Source organism: Canis lupus, chromosome 20 (assembly GCF_003254725.2).
Source record: "Canis lupus dingo isolate Sandy chromosome 20, ASM325472v2, whole genome shotgun sequence".
Classification (NCBI taxonomy): Eukaryota; Metazoa; Chordata; class Mammalia; order Carnivora; family Canidae; genus Canis; species Canis lupus.
In genome coordinates this window covers 33,589,048-33,614,913 of record NC_064262.1, presented here as the reverse complement: position 1 = coordinate 33,614,913, position 25,866 = coordinate 33,589,048, and the positions used below count along the sequence as shown (strand labels likewise).

At 46.0% G+C, this 25,866-nt stretch overlaps 1 protein-coding gene across 3 annotated transcripts in view; it reads right to left on the bottom strand.

Moving 5' to 3' along the window:
• Positions 1–25,866, bottom strand: part of ARHGEF3 (Rho guanine nucleotide exchange factor 3) — a 304,915-nt gene that overhangs the window by 231,009 nt on the left and 48,040 nt on the right. The window contains exon 1 of one of the 3 annotated variants that reach the window (XM_049097492.1): positions 8,743–8,815. The exons of the other annotated variants lie outside the window; for them this stretch is intronic. The gene's annotated coding sequence lies outside the window, so the exon portion shown is untranslated. Of the gene's footprint in view, positions 1–8,742; positions 8,816–25,866 lie in introns of those variants that run through there. 3 annotated transcript variants of the gene reach the window in all.

Here is a 25,866-nt window from a genome sequence, read left to right as displayed (position 1 = left end):
ATTCATGAGAGACACAGAGAGAGAGGCAGAGACACAGGCAGAGGAAGAAGCAGGCTCACTGTGGGGAGTCCCAGTGCAGAACTCGATCCCAGGACCCTGGGATCACAACCTAAGTGGAAGGCAGACACTCAACCACTGAGCCACCCAGGCATCCCCAAATACCTGAATTTAAATTCAAATACACATGAGCCTAGAAAAGCACCATGGCTCTGGTACCCCATCCTTAACTGTGGGGCAGCCAGGACAGCAGGTGTCTCATGGCAGAGCATCATCCTCTGATGGTGTGATGTAGTCACTGCTCCTAGGAGCCCTGGGCCAGATCTCTGCCACCTTGACTTGTCTGCAGGGGCATTCATTCCCCAGACGCACAGGATGGGCAGCAAGAGCTCAGGGCCAGCTACTTTGTAAAGGCAGACAAGGAAACAGATTGCTGCCAGGAGGAGTGTGCGCAGGGGAGGACACAGAGCTAAGAACAAGAGCTAACAACAACTTTTCTTCCTTCCTGGTCCCTCCTCTCGTTCATTTTACAAACTTATTTGAGTGTCCCTAGGTATCAGATACTGGTGACAGCTTGCTAGCAAGTAGGGGAGGAGTGCGGACCCTTAACAAATAACCAAGTGAAGGACCAAGATAATTCCAGGTGGTGATGTGGGCTAGCAAGTGGGAAAGGGGAGTTGTTTCTGGTTTCCCAAGGAGCCTCAGCCATTAAGTACTCTGCAGTTACAAATGCCCCCAGGCTCCTCTGGATGCAACTTAATAACAGATTGTATTTGGGCGCTGCAGTCTGTGAAGGATGCATGAATCATGAGCAGAGTGGATCAAGTGTAAGAGAAACACATACGCACAAACTGGGGGCATCATCCCACAAATCTAAAGCTCCTACAAGACAGGAAGTGCAGAGGGTGGACCTGGCCCATCAAGACCTCTCTGCAAGGCCTCTCCTCCTATGGAGCCTCAACCCTCAGGGGCACCTGGGTGGCTCAGTGGTTGAGCATCTGCCTTCAGCTCAGAGCATGATCCTGGGGTCCTGGGATTGAGTTCCTCATTGGGCTCCCTGCATGGAGCCTGCTTCTCCCTCTGCCTGTGTCTCTGCCTCTCTCTCTGTGTCTCTCATGAATAAATAAAATCTTGTTTTAAAAAAGGTCCTTCTAGCCTAATGCTGCTCTGGCCCCACAGCACCCTGACACTCCCTTCCATCCCATTCTTAGACTTACTTATTCCTGGTCTGTTTCCCAGAATTCTAGAAAGTGAGTTCTGTGGGGGCTGGAGACCAATCCATCCTCCTAAAGACTTGACCCTCAGCTCCCAGAGCAGCATTCAGTACCTGGAGGGGCTGAGACAGGAAGACAGAAGAGAAAGAAATCTCTCCACCATTTCCCAGGGTTCGGAGCCTCCATTTCCACATCTGTAAAACCAGGGCAGGACTAACCCACTACAGAGTGATGATACTATGTTCTGTACTCCTGCCTGGAAGCCTATATTTTGTTTAATATACTTTCACATACACATTCACTTTTTGATGTCCAGATGTGAATTTTGATGCTCATTGGTGTATGACCGTCACCACAATGAAAACGCAAAGCTCTTCCATCACCAGGAAAATGTCCCCTCATGCTGCTCCTTTGTAGCCATACCCTCCTTCCCACCCCAGCTCCTGGCAACCACTGATCTGTTTACTATTTCTATCATTTTGCCTTTTCCAAAATGTCATGTAAGCAGGATCATACAGCAAGTAGGCTGCTGTCTTTGTCACTTGGCACCATGCATTGAGATTCACCCATGGGGCTGTGTGTATCAGTGGTCTGCTCCTTTTCATTATCCTCTCTCTGAAGGAAATCTGTTCCTCAGGAAGAGGGTCACAGAGAATAACAGTGGACCCATCCCTTTCTACTTCCCCTGATAATAAAGCCACCAACTTTCTAGAACCCCTTGAAGCTTGGGAAGCAAAGGTCTGTAAGCTCAATTCTGAGATCTGTGAAAGCCCCTCCTCCCCACTTAGCCTCTCTCTGAGGTTGCTTATTTGCAAAATGGCCACCAATACCCAAGCTTCCTCTGGGCTGTTGACTCAGAAAGTGGAGGGCCATTTAGGAACCAGGAGGCAAGACTGGTTACAGGAGAGGTGGCTGTTTGGGGGTAGTAGTCAGGGTGGCGGCAGTCAGCTGGCCAAGCTCCGGGAGCGGTGAGTGGGTAAGAAAGAAGTGGAGGCAAAAGTGGCCCAGGGATGGTGAATTCTTACTCTGGGCTGGGTGATGTTTAGAACAGGTGTGCCATCATCTCATGTAATCCACCCAATGACATGGTGGGCAGATTCTGTTAACATCCCATCTCACAGACCAGGAAACCCGGGCACAAGGTAAGTGCACAGTGGGTAGCAGGTCAAGGAGCTGGGCTTGGGCTCCAAGGCTGGTTCTCCTGGCAACGAGGAAGCTTAACAAGAGCCAGGGAAGGGGCTTGTGGCACAGGAGGGAGGCAGAAGCTAAGAAGCCAGTGGAAAGAGAGCTGGAAGATGAAGGCATCCAGGGGACGTGGGTGGATGTTGCCCCAGGCATGCCCTTAGCTCTGAGTTGCTACCCTGAAGCTTTGTTCTGTTCTTTTTAGCAGCAGAACCATGTGTCAAACCTGATCATACTCAAACCTCGAGACATAAACCTGGTGGAAAAAGAGTTGCTCAAATTGAAGGGAAGGAGGAAATGGAGCCAGACCGGCAGACCTCCCCCTATCCTTAAAACCTCACTCCTGGTGACCTCTAAAGAAGGGATCTTCCAAGGAATGCAGGACCCCTTAGGGTCTCCACCCTCTGATGTATGCTCCTTGAGGGCTGGCTTTTTCCTTCCTTTTGCTTGCTTTCTTTCAGCTTTCAAGTTATCAAAAAACATATTCAAAACTAAAATTAGCCAGAGAGGCGTTGTATCTTGCATCTGCACCACATTGCCCAGCATATAATTAGGACTCAACAAATGGGTGATGGCACAGGCTCCAATTTGGATCTTCCCTCAGCAGCTAAATGACCCTCAGGAAGTGTCTGACCTCACAGAGCCTCAGAAACCCCAGAAGTTCCCTCGCCTCTTAATACTTTAAGAGGGTTCAATAAGCAGACACTCATGAGAGCGCTTAGCACAGTGCCCAGCAAATGGTAAGAACACAGAAAGTGTTACCTATCATTATTAATCCTGCATTCACAGGATTAAAACTACGTTGAAGGAAAACAAAGAATCCACTGGAAGGAATTAAAATGTCTCCATGGGGGCAGCTGGATGGCTCAGTGGTTGAGTGTCTGCTTTTGGCTCAGGGTGTGATCCTGAAGTCCCGGGATCGAGTCCCACATCGGGCTCCCTGCAAGAAGTCTGCTTCTCCTTCTGCCTATGTCTTTGCCTTTCTCTCTGTGTCTCTCATGAATAAATAAATAAAATCTTTAAAAAAAAAAAAAGTCCCTATGGGCAGCACGGTGCCTTGTTCCCTTCTAGGACTGGCCAGCGAGTGCTCTGGTTTTAATCATCTCTTTGATTTTTGCACCAATGGGAGGAAGGGCCTAGACTCCAGAGGTGTGAAGATCACAAGCCTGACATGCAGGGCTCATCTGGGGCCAAGTATTTATTAATTGGTGTTTATGTAACACTTTGTGCCCCTCTGGCCTGTTTCTGTCTGAACATGTGCTCTAAGAGCCCTGGAGAATGCATCTCCCTCTTCTGACTTTTGGATGATCAGACCAGAGCAGATGGTGCTATTAAAATAGCAGCACAGACATTGCAGCTCTAAAAGGAAAAGTCCACTCCTTAAGGACTCAAAGTTAAATTAGAAATAGCTGGAAGTGAATATTTTCCAAGACTGACTTTTCCAGGCAGGATTCCAGCCTCTACAAGAGAAATCTAAGGAGGACAGCACCGAATGTGAGTGAAGAGTGTCCTCTGCTGTCCAGCCTTAGAAATGCTTGGCTGCTCATCACTGCTCTGGGAGGGCTGTGCTTCCACTGCCTTGGGGCAAGCTTCAAATACCTTCTGTAACCATTTTTTGAAAAATTTGTTCTGAACCACAAACACAAAGGCTTTTTTTCCTAAAAGGAGAGGAGCTAAGAGAAAGGTCATAGAGCATTTCATTCCCTCCTCACTTATGTTTTTCTTGCTGAAGCACATGACTGTCACCTAAAAAAGTGGCCCTGTGAACACTTAGCTCTAGCTCCACATCAGAGAATCCATGCAATGGGGAACTTGCCCAAGTGTCTGCAGGTGGTTCATAGCACTGTCCCATTTCTATTCTAAGAGGCTATCCTCTTGACCAGACTCTAAACTTCAGACACTCACCCTGAGCTAAAGCTGCCTGTTTTCTCCCAGAAAACCCCTGCAGGTCTACATGATGGGACAGCAAGATCTTGGTGGCCAAGAAGACAGTCTGATCCTGGATCAAACCCAGCCAATTCTGATGGCCTACTCTGGAATCCTGGAAATTTGGCATGAGACACACCCCACCCCATCCCCCAGCCCCCAAACTCAAGAGCAGAACACAGCTTTCTGGCTTCCTGCCGGGCTGCTCTTGTCTGCTGCGGCCCTTTGCACCTTGGTCTCTAGCCCTAGTGCAGTCCCAGCCCTACTCCCAAGGAACAACTCTGACCTCCTGGGTGAGTTCTAACCCACTCAGCATGGTGCTCACTCTGACTTTATGCACCAGAGCCAACCTGGCTGAGCTGCAAGCCCAGCTCATCACTTCACAGCTGTGTATCTCCAATGGGCTTCCTTCTCTGTAACAATACTAGGAGCTGCCATTACTCAAGGTCCACTAACTGCCAGAAATTTGATATATTCTCCTTTCAAATTAATCCTACACAGTGAGGTGCCCTTCTTTCTGAATCAAAGGCAAGAACTCTTTTTTATTTTTTTTAAAGATTTTCTTTATTTTTTTATGAGATACACACACACATACACAGAAGCAGAGACACAGGCAGAGGGAGAAGCAGGTTCCATGCAGGGACCCCGACGTAGTACTCGATCCCAGGGCTCCAGGATCATGCCCCAGGCTGAAGGCGACACTAAACCGCTAAGCCACTGGGGCTGCCCAGCAACAACTCTTTAAAAGCTGAAGCTACCCAGCTTCTTGTCCACTGGCCAAGGAAGGACGTTGCCTTATCTGCCATCTTCTTTCCTTCATTATGCAAACCAGAGGGCAGAGAAGCAGGTATAGGGAGAGAAAAGGAAATACCAAGAGTGGGGGAAAAAGAGAAAAGTCTTCTGGAACAGAGGAAAAGGCTTAGGGTGCCTGTAACACAAGGTCAGCTAGAAACAGAATGGGATAAGGAGAGAGAGGAGTCCCTTAAAGGGCTGCTCTTAAGTATAAAATGGATCGCCCTTGGATCTTCTTTGAGAGATACAAGTAAACAGAATTATTTTGACTGTTGGCTAACAGACTTCAAACCTCTGCAGCAAAACCCAGTATCAGAGGCTTTGGTATTTGCTCAGATTGCATTCCAATATTATATATAAGGAAACTGAGGCTAGGGGAGGTCTTTAACCTGCCAAGGTCTACACAGCTCATGAACTGCAGATCCTGAATGCAAATCCAAGTGCACCAGACTCCACAGCTGTTTGTGTGACACTCTGGCCTTGGCTAGAAAGGAATAATAACACCACCTAACAGGCTAGGTGAAGGGTAAACTTGGGATAGCCTACGTGGACTGAGGCTTTCCTACAAGGAATCGCATATTGTAGATAATGCCAGAAGCACCAGTTCCTTTCCTTCCTTCCTTTGTCCTGATTTCCGAGTTCTCCTTGTTTTTTTTCTTTTTCTTTTAAGATTTTATCCATTCATTCATGAGAGACCCAAAAAGAGAGGCAGAAATATAGGCAGAGAGAGAAGCGGGTAGCCTGATGCGGGACTCGATCCCAGGACCCTGGAATCACCACCCGAGACAAAGGCAGATACTCAACCACTGAGCCATCCAGGCGTCCCGTGTCCTCCTTGGTTCTTAAGATCCTATTCTTACTGTTAGATTTCTGATATATCCTTTTCTATTGCCCCCAACCCTGTCTGGGTAACTGATGTACTACGCTAGCCTCCCCTAGGTCCACACACAGCTGGCACTCTGACCCCAAAGTCTCCTGTGGGAAGGTGGAGGTTCGACCTCTAATGGATACCACTCCCCATATTTAACACCAGGCCCCATGTGTGCCTGAGGAGCCAATCTCCCCATGTGTTCCTTCATTCAACAAATAGTCACTGGTTTCTCCTCGGTGTCAGACACTGTGCTGGCCATTCAAGTTATGCCATTTTAATAACTATCCAAAACTAGGAAATACAGCATGCCTTTTCAGAGTCATCCACAGCCTGAGCCTGCCTACACGAAAGGTAATTTTGTTTGACTTACTGTTCACTTTTGATAGGCCCAGACTGTAAAGTCAGGATGTTAACTTGTAAAAGACTTGTAAGTTGCAAATAATTTCTGTCGGGCATAAGAGATAATTCCAAAGATTACAGTATTATTTTCCTGTAGAACCTTAACTTGTTTTATATTTAAGTTTGCAAGCCTATCCCAATATTCTTTGCTCTACATTTTCCCATGTCTATACATACATATATACACATATGCACATATGTAGATATGTGTATATATACATATATTAGAATACACAGATGTCTATAAGAAAGATGCATACATATATCTTCCTGAATACTTCTTTTTTAAAAAAAAAGATTTTACTTTTAAGTAATCTGTACACCCAACATGGGGGTTGAATTCATAACCCTGAGATCAAGAGGTGCATACTCCACCCACTGAGCCAGTAAGACACCCCACTCCTTAATACTTCTTACAACCAGTCTTCTCTTCTTCATCCTTCTAGTTCTTCCATTTGTGAGTTAAACAGATATTTTACCCAGGCTAACTATACATTTGTACAATTATTAAGGTTTCCAGAAAAAAAGTAGACCTTTGTATGAGATCTGTGAGATCTGAAGAATGATGGAAAGCATCCCAGGCAGAGATGACAGCATGTGCAGAGGCCCTGTGGTAGGGAGTGTGGCAGATTGGAGAAACAGAAAGGTGTGTGGCCTTCAGCATCTGTGACTAGAACCTTTCACCCAACATCTGCTGTATCAACATCATGACATCGCTGTCAAGTCCCTCTCATCTGTCCCAGACACATGCAATGTCTGTGTTCTGGGAACACAGAATTGGCTTCCTACGGTGGGACAAGGAAAATTGTTCCCTGGATTATGTGGCTACACCTCCATGTCACCCTTCTCTAGTAATTGAAGAGAAGCCAGGTAAAAAAAAAAAAAAAACAATTGGAGAAATAACAGTTCTCAAGGGGGAGAAGACACCTCTGAGGGGATGACACCCCCAGATGCAAGCCTCATCATGCAGCAGAGGAGAATCATGACCTTGAGAATCAGCAGCTTAGTGCCAGGCCCTTTGTCAATCCCAATGCCTTCTGTGGCCTGGTCCACCTCCACCATCTGCTAGTTCACCAAGTCAGAGTAGCATAAACACATGCTCACAGAAGCCTATATGGTAATAGGATGGTAAACTCAGCACAGTCACCAAAAACATCAATCTACACTCAAGTCTGACATCAGCCTCCCAAGAACACGGGTTTTCTCTCTCACAGCACAAACATCACCAGCACTGGGGACAGAAGACCCTGGTTGGAGGCTGGTAATTAACTATGTGACCTTGGACAAGCTGCTTAAGAAGCCCGAGCCTCAGAGTCCCCCTCTGGATATGATAATATTCATATCTCATTAAAAGGCTAAATGATCATAGATTAAAGCTTAACATAAAATACAACATGCACATGTGTTATTTTCATAGCTATGATTATCAGATGCTATTTTTAAAAATACAAGGCTTTGTTGAATAAATGATACAACGAACGCTATGTGAAGCTTGGGCAAAATTTCTACATAAAAATGTAAAGCCAAAATGATCACCAGACAAAAACATAGCAAGAACACAAACTTTAGTCACGAAGGCTGGTAGGCACGCATTCTGGAGTGAAGTTGTATCAGGCACTGTGCTGGCCACTGACCTGCTTCCCTTCAGGCATTCAAATAATAACTTACAGAAAGATCCAGTTGATTCATCAGTATGCTTGTTTTTTCAAAAGAGCCTACTTTGTGGAGAATCTGAATATTTCTATAAAATTATTTGCCAAGAAGGGAGAAGAGCTCCCTCAGCCTCATTCATTTCACTACCCCCTCACAGAGGAGTTCACATGCTCCCAGTATTATGTACCTTACTTACTGAGCAAGGAGCCTGGTGCGGTGCTTGATCTCAGGACCCCGGGATCACAACCTGAGCTGAAGGCAGATGTCTACCTAACTGGGTCACCAGGTGCTCCTATTTATTTACTTTAGAGAGACCGGTGGGGAACACAAGCAGGGAAGGGGCAGAGAGAGAGAGAGAGAGAGAGAGAGAGAGAAAGAATCCCAAGCAGATTCTGTGAACACAGAGCCTGACATGGGGCTTGATCCCAGGACCCTGAGATCATGACCTGAGCCAACTGATGGGTAATCTTTTAATATTTTTCTTATTAGAACTGTAACAACACACAGTACATTCCACATTCTTCTGAATCCAAGATAATAAAAGAAAATGATATGATACATGTAGCAGGAAATATGACTGGTACTCACAGCATCAATTCTCAGCCCCGGGTTTATAATACCTCAGGATATGCACTGTGTCAAAGAGAAATGTAAAATGCTAAAAAATAAAAAAAATCGTCCAGACATAATTAATTCATTTTAACTTACTTAATACGCCTTGCTGATCCTTCAGGAACAGATTGGCCATCATAATATCAGACAGTGAGGATTTTTGAGGCATCTAGCACATAAGAGACATAATTATTTTTTGAATCAATGAATCCCAAAGTGATTGGACTTGAAAAGAGGCGTTCAAGAGTCTGTCACTAGAGGGCAAAAAAGAGTAAAATTTCTTAGCATATAATTTTTTGTTGTTTCAACCTGGTCTCAATTTGAGACTCCACTAGAGAAAAAAAAAAAAAAAATCACTTGCAGCTAAAATTGGACATTTTGAAGTTTTTCTGATTAAATTCTGATTAAACTTTCAGGACTGACCTAAGAGCTTTGAGGACCTGTTTAAAATGGAAATAGGTTACCAGGGCTGAATAACATATTACTACCGACTAACCATTAACTCCCACACATGATTAGAAGTAATTCATCAGCTGAGCTAGCCATGGGCAAGGCCCTGGGGCACCGGGCTCAGGCTGAGTTTTGGATGAGAGGAGAGAAGAATGGAGGTCTGGGACCTCTAGGAACAACTTTGTCTTCAACATGGTTCCTAACCCCCATTCTGTGATTCTAGGAATTGTAGCTCCCCGATTTTTTTTTAGCTCCCCGATTAAGGAAGAACATCATTAAGGACAATGCTCTTGATGAATAGCATCATCATCTTCGCCACACCCACTCTGGACCCCAGGGAGTTCAGAGACACCCCTCCCCCCACTACCACCATTTCTACATCCACTGTGCTTCAGACGCTTCCTCCCTGACCCAGTCCTCCTATCTCCACTCCCTCCTGCACATTTTTACCATTGAGGAAGCTGTTAAAACTCAAATACAGTCATTCCTCCCTCATCCCTGCATCCCATTTCAAATCTTCAAAAGGTTCCATATCTCTTAGAAAGTAAAATCTAAGATAAAAAGTATAGCTAAGTAGACTAACCACTACACTCACCATACCCAACCTATCCCTGGACCTGTTTCCTGGGATCCCCACTCCAGCATCCCCATACCACACATCCAGCCCTATAGAAGGATGCCTGCCTCCCTCTCCCACCCCTTCCCCCAACAACATCCAGGCCTACAGTGCTTGGTTCTCTCTAACCAGCGGAGCCTCAGAAGACCCAGCCCTCTGCCACCCTTTCTGAGAAGACTTTCTGATCCCCACGACCTCCCTAAGGATAGACCACTCTCCCTTCAGCCCCCAACTCTCAGTTCAGTCCACCCACATGCTCTGGAGGGGGGGGTCCTTCAGGGCAAGGTCCACGCTTGGTGATTTCTGTCCGGCCCATGGCCTAGAAGAGGCCTGGCCTCGGGGATGGGGCTGGAGGCACTGGCTTCTTGGAAACAGCTGCTATCACAGGGAGATAGCAGGAAAAGATGTCAAAAACAAACTCTGCCCCCTGACAGCTTAGCAGCAGGCCTGTCTGAGCAAGAAGGACTGGGCAAGAGTGGGGTCTGGCAGCCTTTCCATAAACAGGGCTGACTCCACATAGGGCCTACCCAGCCGGGGCAGGTTGTCACAGGAACTCAGAGGAGCTGTTTGCAGGGGCTTTTTGCACATCCACACATCATTTTGCCCTGTTCAACAGAGAGGGACAGCTTAGGAGTAAAATGAGCGACCTCAGCAAGAGATGGGGAATAAGGGATAAATGATCCTAGTATCCCCTCTGCATCCCTCACCCCACTGCCCTGACTTGTCATTCCTCCTGCAATTATAAGGAAACCCAAGGGGTTTTATATTTTCACTCATCCAAGGCCCCATGTTCCAATCTAGAATTCCTGGAGGATGCTTATAACTTGTAAAACTTTCATATTTCAAAAAGTCATACTCCTGGGCAGCCCGGGTGGTTCAGCAGTTTAGCACCGCCTTCTGCCCAGGGCGTGATCCTGGAGACCCGAGATCAAGTCCCATGTCAGGATGGAGTCCCACGTCGGGCTCCCTGCATGGAGCCTGTTTCTCCCTTTACCTGTGTCTCTGCCTTTCTCTCTCTCTCTCTCTCTGTGTGTGTCTCATGAATAAATAAAATCTTAAAAAAAAAAAAGTCATACTCCTGACAAACTTGCATACAGTTTTAAGCAATGTGGCACAAAGGCTCTTCTGGCCTCAATTTCCCCATTTGCAAAATGAGGAGGGCAAGACTTCACTACCTTTGATGTCCTGCGTCTATGGCGCATGGTGCAGTGTGGTTTCTAGGGCTCTCAAGTTATTTATGCAAACACCAAATCAGTAACATCACTAACTGCTCCTCGCTTTTCAGTGCCAAATTTTTACAGTCAGCCAAGGCTTCCTGCACACAGACAATTGAAAAACAACCTCCCCTTAATTCAACTCATAGAACCACACAAAAGAAAAGGGGCCAAGCGCTCTGGAAAAAAAAAAAAAAAAAAAAGCCCAAGCCAGTGCAATTCAAACAGAAGGAGGCCCTATACTCAATCATCTGGTAAGGCTGTTACTTGGTAACATTACTACTCAATATTTACAAATACTTACAATTATGAACACCCATTAAATGTGACCAGGGAGGTGGTTTAGCTCCTTCTCTCCTGGTCATCTTGGCTTTCTTCCTTTCCTTTCCTGCAGCCAAAAGCAACACTGGCTGGACTCTGGTTCACTTCCCTGCTTTCCTGGCTGGGGGGGCTCCCTGGAGCATCCTTCCTGGCCTTAGCAGTGGGGGGGGGTTGTGGGGGGAGTGGGGGGGGGAGTAGGGGGAGTGGGGGGTGGGGTAGGGAGCCACAGCCAAGCCCCCAGGCAAAGCCCTGCAGCTCAGGGACCTTATAGGCCTTCCTCAAGCTATCTTTCCCAAATACCAGCAAACCCGGGTAGCCAGTCCTGTGAGTTTTCTTGGTTTGGCTTTTAACTCACACTGTTTCGAGGAATGGCCAATTCAATCACAGCTTGCCTTCATCCTTTCCTTCTTGTTGTGGAATTAATCATTTTGGGATCCAGAGGAAGTTATGTCCATGTGTTTCTATCCATGAGCACACAGAGTCCTATCCTTCCTTAGCAGACACCATGAAACAGACCCACACACAGTGATGCATGGGTGAGGGGCTTCATGATGCTTATTGCACGTTCATATGGGGAGATTCTCATTGAGCTTTGATACTAGGAAATCATTAGGACTGACTTCTTGATTATTTACAACTGGTGCTTTACATTAGCTCAACCAACAGATTAAGTACAACAAGGATACTGAAGAGCTTTTTTTTTTTTAATCAAAAGTCTTTTATCAAAGACATTTAACTTATCACAAATCATCCTTGCCTACTCATCAAATCAATTGCTTTGAGAAATACTACTCAATTATACACTAATTCCAAAAACAAGCTCTATGGAATAGGAAGACATTTTCAGCTTATATTGCTCTTCCTCCATTTAATTAAAACAAAACAAGTTTTTACGGAAGGAAAGATAGCATACATGTAAACAACAATGAAGAGATCACTATGTGTGGTATATTTAGTCCACAGTAAGCAAGTCTGCTCTGCTCCATGAGCTTGAACCCCAATTCCGCCATACACTAGCTGTGTGGCACTGGGCAAATGGCTTATCCCTCTGAGTCTCTGCTTTCTTGTCCATAAAAGGAGGCTAATAAGTGGCATCTTTATCATAAGCTGGTCGTGAAGTGTCAAGGAAAAATACCTGCCAAACAATGCAGGGCCTGGCCTATGGTAAGGGCTTTAAAAATATTGGCTCTATGGGAGCACCTCATAAATAAATAAAATCTTTTTTAAAAAAGTTAGCTCTTGTGATTATGAATGTTTTTATTACCCATCTACAAAGAACTTCCCATATAACTGGCAATGATTTCTTGGTATATCAGATACACTGTTGCAAAGGTCAGTTTGAAGCAGATTTACAGTAAAGCCCAAAGTGGGGCCCCCTTTTTTTTTTTAAGATTCTATGTATTTATTCATGACAGACACAGAGAGGCAGAGACATAGGCAGAGGGAGAAGCAGGCTCCCTGTAGGGAGCCTGATGTAGGACTCGATCCCAGGACCCTGGGATTATGACCTAAGCCAAAAGCAACCGCTCATCCACTCAGTGACCCAGGAGCCCTCGGCCCTCTTTTTCTTAAAAGGGAATCCCCCCAATTATATATGTGGTAGGCCCCACAAAACCTGGATCCTTCCCTGGTCACACTCACTGTGCATCACTCCCTGGTAATACTCCTCCCCATGTTCTCCCTTCTGATTGTGATGCTGATCACTCCTGATTCACATTTTTTCCTTACTGGGTAACTATAAGCAAGTTATTTTCTACATAAATTTTATATAAGCGGAATCATACTATGTTATACTTAACCTTCTGCAATTGTCTATTTGATATTTTACATGTTCAAGATTTATCCATGTTGATACATGTATGTCATAACTGCTTTATAGTACCTGATTGTACGGCAATAATAGCATTTTATTTGTGCATTTTCCCACTAATGGATATTTATGGTGTTCAAAGTTTTTGCCACTACAATGTTGTGATAAACATACAACCATTCTTATTTGGATCTTGGAGACCTGCACCAGCCAGTTTCTCTAGGGAATCATGACAGATGCTGAGGCATCCCTTTGTCCTTACTAACAGAATCCAACATGTAGTTAAGCATTATCACCTTCCCAAACCTCCCTGCAACTAGGGAAGGACACTTGCCTCAGTTCTGGTCAAAGGTGTAGACAGAAAGCCACTGAGGATTCCCAGAGGCCTTGGCTTCCTTCCCTGCTTGAGTGCTGGCCCTCCCTTCTCCTGTCTCCCCAGCTGGAATACAGGCATGCAGGCAGGAGATCAGCAGCCATGGTGAGAACATAAGGACAAAAGCCCCACCAAGGGGATAGCAAAGTGAAAAAAGACTTGAATTATAGCCAATAAGATTATTTAGGTCCTAGATTAACCTCGTCCTACCCTCAGTACTACTTATATATCATTCTACAGAAGAATAGAAAATATTTCCTCACACAAGACATGTTAGTCTTATATCCTAAAACCTAAAGTGAGATTCTTGAATTAAATATATATATAGATGTGTGTACGTGTGTATTCTAATGAGCAGATTTTTCAGTCATAAGTGTCAATAATCAGAAAAACCAAAATGGAAAATGGAATGTGCAACCAAACACTTTCTGAGAGCTTACAAAGAATAAGAGAGTAACAATAATAACAGTAAGTACTCAAAATATATTTACTTTCATGCCAGGTGCTCTCTAAGCCCTTCACATCTATTACTTCAATTAAGTCTCAGAAGGGAAAGTATTATTATCAGATGAAGAGCCTGACGGGATGTTAAGTAACTTACCAGTATCACAGAGCTGGTGATGGGCAGAGTCAGGACTTGCAAGCCTAGCCCTATAAGGAATGTGTTGGCATGACAGGCTAAAAGTCCCCCAAAGATGCCCATGTCCTAATTCCCAGAACCTGTGAATATATTACCTTGCATGGCACAAGGAACTTTGCAGATGTGATGAAGTTAAGTATTCTAAGTGGGGAGAGTATCCTGGATTATCCAGATGGGCCTGATAGAATCATCAGGCTCCCCTAAGAGGGAGACTAGAGGGTCAGAGCTGTAGTGGGAGGCCTGAGGGAAGCAGAGGGTGGAGACACAAGGAAGGGGCTATAATCCAACGACTGCAGGCAACCTCTAAACACCAGAAAAGGCAAAGAAACAGATTCTGCCTCAGAGCCTCCAAAAGGATCTAGGCCAACCGACACCTTGAAATTAGCCCAGTGAGACTGATTTTAAACTTTGCATCTCCAGAACTGTAAACCAATAGATGTGTGTTGTTTGAAACCACTGTCTGAGGTCATGTGTCACAGCAGCCATAGGAAACAAACATGGTTGATAACTCTGACACACACACACACACACACACACACACACACACACACCCCACAGGCCTTATCCTCCAGAAATTCATTCATCCAGAGAGGGAGACAGACACACCACCACCTGCTCTTAAAAACTAAATGGAGTAAGAGCCACAGAACCCCGGCCACAAAGTGCTGTGGGAACCAGAAAAATGTGTTTGGTCCACACATGTGGGTCCCTGCCACCTACAACTGGTTACAAAACCTAGGGACATCATGACAGTCTGGAACTCCTTACTAACGGATTTGTCAGTGGACTTGTTTTCTCATGGATCCACCCTGATAATGTTTCCGCATTTGTAAGAGACAAAAACTTGGCAAGAGAAAGGCAACACCCTCCAAGCTTCCTTCCTGGAATCCTCCAGTCACTTGTCTGGATTTACCAGCTAGGTCTTCCTTCCATTCCCTGCAGCTGGGTTCCTGGTGCTGTCGGGCAGCCGATGCCTGACATTTCTTCTTTCTCTGGCCAAAGTCAGGCACAAAAACATACTACTCGAAAGAAAAAGCCAGGACCATCTTTGATCCACAGATCGTCTTTCAAGTACCTGTCTCCTGCGTGTACCAGCCCTTCCCAACACCTCACCTGGCCAGCCTGAGAAATGGAGGGTTCACCACACACCTAGGTAATGGTGCAGTCCATGCAGTCCCTGAGATAAATGGGGGCGCAAAGAAGGAATGGACCTCCCTCTTTATAAGATGTCTTTACAAATCCACAAACGGGAGGGACGTTGCTACATGACTCAGTCGGTTGAGCATCCAACTCTTGGTTTCAGTTCAGGTCAGGATCTTGGGGTCTTGTGATTGAGCCCTACATCCAGCTCCATGCTCAGAGGAGTCTGCTTGAGATTCTCTCTCTCTTTCTCCTTCGGCCCCTTCCCCCACTCACATGCACTCTCTTCTCTCTCAAATAAATCAATAAATAAATTATTAAAGATTTTATTTGTTTATTCATGAGAGACACAGAAAGGCAGAGACATAGGCAGAGGGAGAAGCAGGCCCCTCACAGGGAGCTCAGTGTGGGACTTGATCCCCAGACTGGGATCACACCCTGAGCCAAAGGCAGAGGCTCAACCACTGAGCCAACCAGGCATCCCTAAAATATTTTTTTAAATCCACAAAGGATGGGTGCCTGGGTGGCTCGGTTGGTTAAGCATCTGCCTTTGGCTCAGGTCATGATCCTAGGGTCCTGGGATTGAGCCACACGCCGGGCTCCCTGCTCAGCAGGAAGCCTGCTTCTCCCTCTCTCTCTGCTACTCCCCCTGCTTGTGCATGCTCTGTCAAATAAATAAATAAAATCTTTTTTAAAAAATCCATAAAGGAGCCCAGCCCTTCCTAAAATATAGACCATATAAAGCCAAAATTTTAAGTTACATACTGTTGGGCAAAAGAGACTCCAGTTTACTTAGAGTGCCTTCAGAATTTGGGAGATGGGACAATGCTGAAATAACTGAGAATAACAAGAGAAATTACAGTGAGTACCTGTTAAGCACTTTACCATGATTACTGTAACAATCCCATGTCTTAGGTACTAATTATCAACCCCATTTGACAGATGAGGAAACTGAGGCATGCCCACAGACAGTAAGCAGTAGAACAGAATGAGAGCCCAGGGAAGCAAACACTACCTTAAGCAAAGCGTCTCCTGTAACCCACCTGCCTCCTAAGTGCCACTGTCGTCACCTTCACACAGTCAAATGGGATGCCAAGAGCCAAAGGAGCATCCCCAATGAGAGCTGTGTTTACTGCCTAACAGAAAAGCCTCAGCATGAATCAGAGTCAGAGGGAAGCCGTCTAATCCATGCAGCAGCATTCCAATAGCTGGATAGTCTGCCTCTCTGATCCCATCAGCTCTAAGGGAACAATTGTCCAAGTCCAGCAGCTACGTATAAAGACGTGGAGCTGAAACTTGAGTTCTTAAAGGAATGAGGGCATCACCTCCACAAAGCTCTGCTCCCTAATATGTAAAAGGCCGAGAATAATGTGAGGAGTGTGCCCAGCACAGGGCCTGCTTCTTATACTGTAACTTGGCACAAAAAGAGAAGGCTTTTATAAAAATAACCCCCTGGACCTACTTGCCAAATATTTTCTAGTGTACACAATGCTTTACATATATCAGCTTGTTTGGGATTAATTCCTGGTTAGGACATCAGTGGCACACGTCAGGAGAGACACATGCACAGCATACAAACTTGAAGTGAATCATTAGCTTACCTGTAACACTGCACGCCGACAGAGCCCAAGACCCTGATAACTGTCAATAAAGTCATCCATAGCACCTGGTGCACAGCTGGTGCTTAATAAATGTTGAATGAATTCTGAATAAATAGGAACCACTTTTAATAGGATCTGCCACTTTCTTTGCTGCCTTGAGCCACACAAAGCAAGTGTATATATAGAAACCACCCCAGGCACATATTCAAGTAACGTGAGAGCAAATCACCCAGAAGCCCGGCTATGTCCACACCTGCTGGGGGAGCTCCCAGCTGTTGGTGTCAAGGACCAGTGTGAAGTACACGTGGAACAGCCACAGGGACAAGACAGATTTCCCTTGTTTTTAAACAAACCATCAAAGTGGCTAATGGCTTCCCACAAAGAAACCCCACACCTTGGGCCAAAAGACAAGGAACTCATTAGGCAGAGCTGCATCCTCCGGCCCCCATTGTCAACAGGCACCATCCAGGCCAGCAGAAAACAGCTCCCAGGATCCCACACGCTGACAGGCGGCATCCGGGGATGATCAGATTTCTATCAGTAACGACACATGGCATTTCTCGCTGGCTCCAGTTCAGGACCCCACTCCACCCCCAGCAGGCAGCTCTCAGCTTTTAATCTTCCTGAACAATCATGCCTTTAAGAAAATGGTCATGTACTAGTGGTTCACACCATATTGTCAACACAATCAAAAGTTCAGCCTATTGCCTCCTGGATGGTACCCTAGACGTGGTCACAACTTCTCACACTCCCCTACTCTCAAGGAGGTGCCCACAAATCCATCTCTTCCCCAGCCAACACACTAGCATCTACCCCAACCCATAAACACCATAAGAATCTTCCTTCTGACAAAGTACCACCCTCCCCCTGGCTGAGGGTTTCCCTCAGCTTCACAGCATCACCCTGCTTAGGATACTCCAAGTTCAAAACCACTGACCCAAATCCTGGTGATTCCATTTACACAAAGTCAGAAGTCAGGGTAGTAGGCCTCACCCCACCATGGAGGGGGCCATGGGCAACGTTTCTGGGACACTGATCTGAATACAAAGATGCATTCCATGTGTGAAAACCCAGAGAGCTGTATGGTTATTTGTAACCTCTTCTGCATGTATGTTATTCATCTACAAAAAGTTAATAAATAAACTGTTAATTCACATGAATTGTTTGTTCTGGAACTTGAGCGAATGGAGGTGGGGGGTCAGTTACGCCATACTTCAGCCACATAAATCACAGACTTTCTTTCTCAACAGCCTGAAAAACCAGTTGTTCCCGCTGTTGAGGACCACAGACACACTGGTTTCAGAAACACTTCCAACAGCCCTGAAGGAAAGGCGGTCACAAAGGAGCTGCAGTGGCACATGCCTCCTGCTGTGCCTGAGCTAGAACCAGTTTTGTTTATTCCAAGATCCGGCTTGGAAAGTGACCACTTGGTCTTCCAGAGGAAAACAGGCAGCCAGCATTGCCTGTAGAAACTCCTATTTTTAAAACAGCCTGGTCGGTCACAGGGGATGGATGCTTTGACTGTAACACACATTGTTTTTGAAAATGGAGGCCAGGCCTGCAGCGCCCACCCCACACCTCCCCTTACACCTCCTTGCTTAGCCTCTTCCTAGCTGGCCAGGGACGGGTGTGTTCCAGGAACGTTGCTGCTCATGAGTCATCCTCCCGGGGCCTGACAGCTGCTCCTGGATCCTGATCAATTTCCTTCAAGAGACTCGCTTTGGTGTTTGGGGTTCACGCTGCAGTAACTTGCAAAAATAAAACTCTCCTTTTTACAAGCAGACTGAATGGCACATGAGGACCAAGTCTCCAGCAATGCCCCACCCCACCCCATGCCCACCCCCACCCTCCTGTGTAACAGGAAACATTCGTTTCTGAGCCCCTTGGTCAGACAGTCATTTGGCCACAACCACCACCTAACAGATGCAAATTTCTCATCACCTTATCCCAGCAGGGCTGCTCTGCTGGGCAGCTGGGGTTTGATGCCACAATTCAGAGGGAGCATGGTGTTTTCTAGCCAAAGGACAATGCTGACTTGGCCTGACATCATGGCGATTATCCTAGACTGCTTTGTGCTAAGATCTCCAAAATATTCGAAACTGTAGATTCTTGGGCAGAAAATTCTGTGGAACCACACTGGATATACTTTCCTAAAACAGATCAAACTTCAGCAAAATTAAATCCATGCACTTTTCAGTATGATGAATCTGAGGGGGTGGCTCTGCCAAGAACAGCCCCTTCTGGATATGTGCAAACATCCCAGAGTCAACCGAGAATGGAGACCATGTTCATCCTTCCTGGGACCCCTTCCTCCTGCTGCCACTCTGCTAGCTCCAGCAGAGTTTGGATGACCCTGACACCTGCAATAAAACTCTATCCAACAGCCCTCTTGGAGGCCACACGCACTATCTGGGCAAAATTGGGAAGGGGATAAAAGGCCCCTGTGATAGGAGCCCCAGAGACTGGGTTCAGCTCTAGCTCTGGAATCATGAATAAGTCACGTTTCTCTGGACCTCAGTTTCCTCATCTGCAAACCCCACAGGCACAAACAGAGCATTTCTTAAGTCCCTTGCAAGCTTTTCAATTCCAGCCCACAGATGTATTTAAAGGGTTTTTTGTTTTGTTTTGTTGTTGTGTGTGTTTGCAGATTGGCTGCAAACATTTCAAACTCTGGAGTGCTTTTATGAGAGTTTGGAGATTTTACATTAAGATCCCAATTTCTGGGGCAGTCTGGATGGCTCAGCGGTTTAGCGCCCACCTTTGGCCCAGGGTGTGATCCTGGAGACCTGGGATAGAGCCCTGCATTGGGCTCCCTGCATGGAGCCTGTTTCTCCCTCTGCCTATGTCTCTGCCTCCCTCTCTCTCTCTCTCTCTCTCTGTCTCTCATGAATAAATAAATAATCTTTAAAAAAAAATCCCAATTTCTGGATTCCCTTGGGAAATCAGCAAATCTGGTCACAGTGGGCTTGCATTCCCAATAGGAGGCAGAAACTGGAAGGAGGAAAAATTTCCCAGGACAGGGAACAAACCACCCATGCTGCGACTATCATTGTCATCACTGGCGGCCCTGTGAACATTTAAGTTTGGGACTTCTGTTCATAAGTCTGGCTTATTTTCTTTCCCTTATTGCTTAACTTTCTCACTTTTCATTTCAGCTGGAAGACTCATGAACAAGTTCCAAAGTCAAAATATTTCACAAATAATCAGTATAGATAATCTGTTAAGTGGAAATCCACAAAGTTGGGGGCCTGCACACCAGCCTCCAGCAATTCTGATAATTGACCATCTAGGGACCCAGAGCTGGTTTAAAAGTCCTCCGGGGACCCTTTGACCTTTGTGGGTTGTCTCATCTCAGCCCCTACCCCTCATCCAGGTCCCTCAGCCCTGAGCCAGGGACACATGTCTGGGAGCTGGGACAGCGAAGTGAGAAGCAGGCAGGTTCCTGAGGAGGTCAAAACCACATCTGCATTTTGTCATCCTTCTGGACAGCCAGCATGTGCAGGGCTGCCTGTGGGCCTGCCAAGTTGCTGGGGGAGTTGAAACAGCAAGCGAGCCACGTTGCAGCAAAAGTGAGGGAGGGAGTGCATGGAGAAGAGCCTCGGCCAACTCAGTCGTGTCAGCATGATGCAAGGCAGGTAGGGAGGAGGACTCTGTGCCCCGTCTCTTCAAAGGACACACGTGAGCCAAGAGGTACAGGAATGGAAACTGTTCTCAAACCAGTTGCATCTCATCGCTAATGATAACAGTGTAATGACAGTGACACTAGCGGCAGCATGACAGCTAACACTTAGTGTGCCAGGTGCTGATGCTATTATCATACTGCTTTAGAGGAGAGGCATCTGAGGCCCGCCAAGGCCAGCGACTTGAATGAGATCACCAGGCAGCAAGTGGTGGCCGGAACGGGATCCTAGGCAGCTGCCTCCTTAGCCCCGGCTCTGCCCGGAGGGCTCTCTGCTGCCTCTTTCAGTGCAGGCACAGGCCACAGGGCCTTGCTGTTCAGGGTTCGGGGATACTGCTTCTTTCCCTATTGTCTTACATTAAAAATCACAATGGAGTTTATTTGTGCATACCCTCCCTGCTGCGTAATAACTATATATAGTGACATCTAAATCCACAGGTCACTGTGGAGAGCTATACGCTCAAGTGCATTAATTGAAGGCACTGTGCACACCGTCGGACTGCTGACTATGGTTATGTTACCTGTAAATTCCATAACTGGTCACAGCACATTCATAATCACTGTATTTTTTTACACTGATTTTAAAAAAAAAACATTATTTTGATGGTGTTATGGTACTTAAATGGTGTCCTTTAAATTATTTAATAACTTTTGGGTGTGGGGCAGGAAGAGAGGGATGGTGTCCAGAGACACCCCACACTTTACATCCTATCTTACCATCCCCCTATTTTCTCACCCTCCTTATATCCTTTTTGTTAAAATAAAGAAGCATTGTAGCTGTTAAAAACAAAACAAAACAACAACAAAACAAACAAAAAACAGGGATCCCTGGGTGGCGCAGCGGTTTGGCGCCTGCCTTTGGCCCAGGGCGCGATCCTGGAGACCCGGGATTGAATCCCACGTCGGGCTCCCGGTGCATGGAGCCTGCTTCTCCCTCTGCCTGTGTCTCTGCCCCACCCCCCTCTCTCTGTGTGACTGTCATAAAAAAATTAAAAAAAAAAACAACAGAATAAAAAACATGCACATTCTTCTTTATGTGTGGTTTGGAGGACTTTTAAAGATTAGTTTTGGCCATTTGCAACCTGTACCTTACTCACCAGCTTTCAGTGTGCAAACTACCCCACTTGTCTTCAGCCCCATTCACAGGAAAGTGTCTGCTCCCTCACAGTCCTGACTCCCAGGAACCCCCAGCCCTCCTGAGGAACAAAAGATCCCAGGATTTGTGAAAAGGCCTGAATAATGGGAAGGGTTCTGGTGAAGAAGAAACATGGGATGTTTTACAAGATCCATCTTACTCCAAGGAAGAGATGTTGGGCCCTCCTTCGCTATCTCTCCCTCTTAACTTACATACTCTCCATTAAACTTAGGAAGAACGAGATGAGAAGCGGCAAAATTTGAACAAGGAAATGAGCAAAAGAGGAGGGAGCTGACAGGTGATGCAGGATCTCCAGGAAGGTGACCAAAAGGAAGTTTCAAAGCAGGATTTAGCACCAGGGACAAGGTTTTTATCCCGATCCCTAGTCACAGGGTATATGGCTACATGCAGGTGCTATCATGAACCTGTAGGCTAGCAACGTGGAGAGTCGAGGAGGAAAAGTGAAATTGGGACCCGAGTGCTATATCTAACATAGAGAGGCGAGCAGCCTACTGAAGAAGCATGGGTACAGGTGAACAAGAAGCTGATAGGCATCAGGAGGTTAAAGTTAAATCCCCTGGAACTTACAGAGACATGCTGGTTCTGAGCACAAGCTCTCAAATAAGAATCTCACTCTTTTCTGCCCTAAAACAGAACTCCCTATAGAGGCCCCACCTGGACACACCAATGCCAGCAGTTCATAGTTGCTACTGGGGCATCCCAACCCCACCCACCCACTGGCAAGCAGTGGCTCCTCTGTTGCCCCTAGGTGACATTGGGCAATCAGCGGAAACATTTTTGGTTGTCACAAGTGGAGAGAAGGTGCGTTACTGGCATCTAGTGGGTAAAGCTAGAGACGCCACTGAATACCCTACAATGCACAAAGAGCCCCCACAACAAAGAATTACTGTTGTATCCAAAATGTCAGTGCTGTCAAGGCTGAGAAACCCAGATCCAAAACAAAGCAAAGGTGGTGGGTCAGGGTTAGACATCAAAAAGAAAGCTGTCTCAACACTATCATGAATTTACCTGCTGTGTGACCTTGGACTTTGGCCCCCTCGCCTGTAAAAGGATCCCCTGTACAGAGGCTGGTGTACAGGATGGGATGATCAGTCCCAAACCCTCAATGGGCTTTGCTGGAGCTTAATGAGACCTGGTTTGGGAAAGTGCTTTGTCGATCACAGGTCTTGCTTTGTCGATCACAGGTCTTGTTCCGTCATCATTCCCTGCAAGGCTTGCAGAGCCTCTGACTTGCACAGAGGCTAAAAGACATGGGGTGGAAAGAGAAGCAGATCTGGTTAGGTGGGAAGGGTGATGTCTCAGAGTGGCAAGCATAGACTGCCCTTGGGTCCTGTGGGACCCACTGAAGATGTGACTCCCTTGTGGAGTGATAGTGCATTCTAAGGGAACCTGGGGGCCTGGGACATCACTGCTCCCATCAAGCTATGCCAAGTAGGTGGGGTTGATGATGAGCTGGGGTCTACAGGGCAGGGCCTCCTCAAATGACCTCCTCCATGACCTGCCTCAAAAACCAGGAACTGCTACAATTCCTACAACAACACAACCACAACAGTAATAATAATAATGTCCAACATCTATTAAGTACTTAACCTGTGCCTGGCCAAGAATTAGGCCCTATTTGTGGGGGATCTTATTTAATCCTCACAACCACCATGGAAAGTGGGTAAGATAAATATCTCCATTTTACAGGAACTAAAGTGTTTTGCCCAAGGCTCCTCAGCTCAAACATAACTTCACACCTAGAACTCAGATGCCACAGTCCACAGCCTTAACCACAACATCACCCTCCCCTAAAACTGTACCACTTCCATCAACACCTGGACCTCCATATTCTAGAAGAAAGCCAGAAACCAAGCTGATAGTATAATTTCAATTGAAATAATTAGTGTGCATGCTGATGCATATGCAAAAAGGAAATTTCCTGCAATAGTCCCTGATTAATAGTATTTACCAATATGTGATAGAAGTACATGCGATTATTTCATTTCCTCTATATTTTTTAAACTTCTCAAAGTTTTTATAATCAACACAGTTAATAAAAACCTTACAAAAGTAAAAATTAACTGAATCTGCTTTTTCAACATCACTTTTTTAGCGAAATCTCTAATTTTGTCTAGACCAAAAGTTGACAAACTATGGTCTGTCCTCTTTTTGTAAATAAAATTTTATTGAAACACAGCCATACCCATTCATTCACATAAATGACTGTGCCTGCTTTTTGTGACACCTGTAGAGTTGAATAGCTGTGAGTAGACATAGGGACACTATATCCCCTTTCTAACCTGGCCTAAGATGGATCTCTTACTTTCCCACCTCAATTTCTCCTCACATTGTGTCTCTGCTTGTTTTGCTACAGCCCAAACTGGATATAGCAGGAAGCTAATGAACCTCAAGCCCCTCCTTAGAAAGGTATCCATACAGTCATATGCTTTTGTAAAATTTGGAAAAGGGTATTTTTGAAGACTCCCCAGTTATGTTTCAGACTCCTCAAACCCAGATCCACTCCTACCTAAAGCCCCAGACATTTCACCACCTTTATTCCATTTTTAAGACCACAATGTGTTCAATGGTGAGAAAGGTCTGTTCCTACCAATCCCCAAGCAGCTTTAGGCATGATGAGCTCCTTTCATTTCCAATCCCCAGATAGCTACAGACCAAAAGCAGCTATCCTTCAGTATACAGCTCCAGAGAACACAGGGAAAGGGACCCAACTGGGTCAGTCCTCAGGATCCACCAGGAAGTTCAGAGCAGGTCATCTAGAGAGAGGGACCCTGATGGCATCCACACCCATGACAGGAAAAGAGGAATATACCAGTTAACACACACTGTCTCTTAACCTTTCGTTACCTCCACTGAAATCCCACTAGCCAATTTAATTTATGTATTTCATGATACAGAGCCTCTATAATCATAGCATTTTCAAATGATAAGAGACAGATGGATGATGTAAAACTGCTTTCTAAAGGTTAAGCTGGTCACAAGAACAACAGAAAAAGGGATCAGATCACATAATGTGTGCACAAATATCTTACTGTTTATTTTAAAAACTTCTTCCAATTCAAATGTTATGGTGGGGTATTATAGCAATCCAGAACCTACAGAGCCCAGTTGTCCAATCAAATGCCCATCCATGCCTTAACCATCAGGGGACAGTGTCCTTCATTCTCTGGCTCTTGGTCCCTTCCTAGTCTATTCTTATCTCGTCTTTCTCCAATGTGGGGGAGGGGACGCAGCTGGCAGTTCTGATAAGCAGGTGTAATGAGAGTGAAAATGACCTTGCTCATCAGCTGGTGGGAACCCAGCAGACAAGGGAGTCACTGTATCACTGTCTACTAGACTCTAAAACAAGGCACAGTGAGGCCCTGAGGGAGGGAGAGAGGGAAGCTTTCTCTCTCTCTCTCTCACACACACACACACACAGAATGGTTGGGGGTGGGGGGCAGTCGACAAAAGGAAATCTGCATCGTTTCACCCAGGAGAGGAAAAGTTTCCACTGAACAGGAAAATTAAAATCTAACAATAAGGATGTGTTGAGGTATTTCCCAAACAGCGGAGGTAGACAAAAATAAACAAAGGAGACTGATCTTTAGGAAAATCAGAGGGAAAGTCTGCATTCTCTGCAGAGCTGGCAAAATGCAATTAGGAGAGAGTCAGCGGATGTGGGAGGAGAGGGATGTATATTCACCCAGCTGATTCCAGCATCCAGGCAGCCAGGGCCGTGTCAATGGCTGTTACTGTACCAGCCATTGGAACGGGTCCAACACACAGGACATACTCTGGAGGGGGGGGGCAGGGGAAGAATATCCCCTAACCCGGTTTCCAATTAAATGTGGGTTAACTGGCATGCTTGCAGCTCAAGGGGCTGATTCAGAGCTGAAAGGAGCATTTTTCAAAATATAAAAAGGCTGAGCCCGCCAAGCTAGCACCTTTTATTTTCTCCCATTCTTTCAGTTGCTCAGCCTGACCCATGGCTAACTGAGCTGACTCATTGGTCCACAGAGAAATGGACCCTCCCCAGCCCCATCAGCTCCGGACCCTCCCAGCACATGTGAACTCCATTCTGCTTTTCCCATGGAGTGGTCACGGCTGCCCAAGGATGAGTCACCCATGAAAGCCACACATTGTCCCCAACAGACAAAAAAACGCTCAACTCAGGAGAGTGGTCCATTCACTATTCTCCAAGAGCCAACCTCTTCCTGTAACTTCTAGAGGATGCTGCT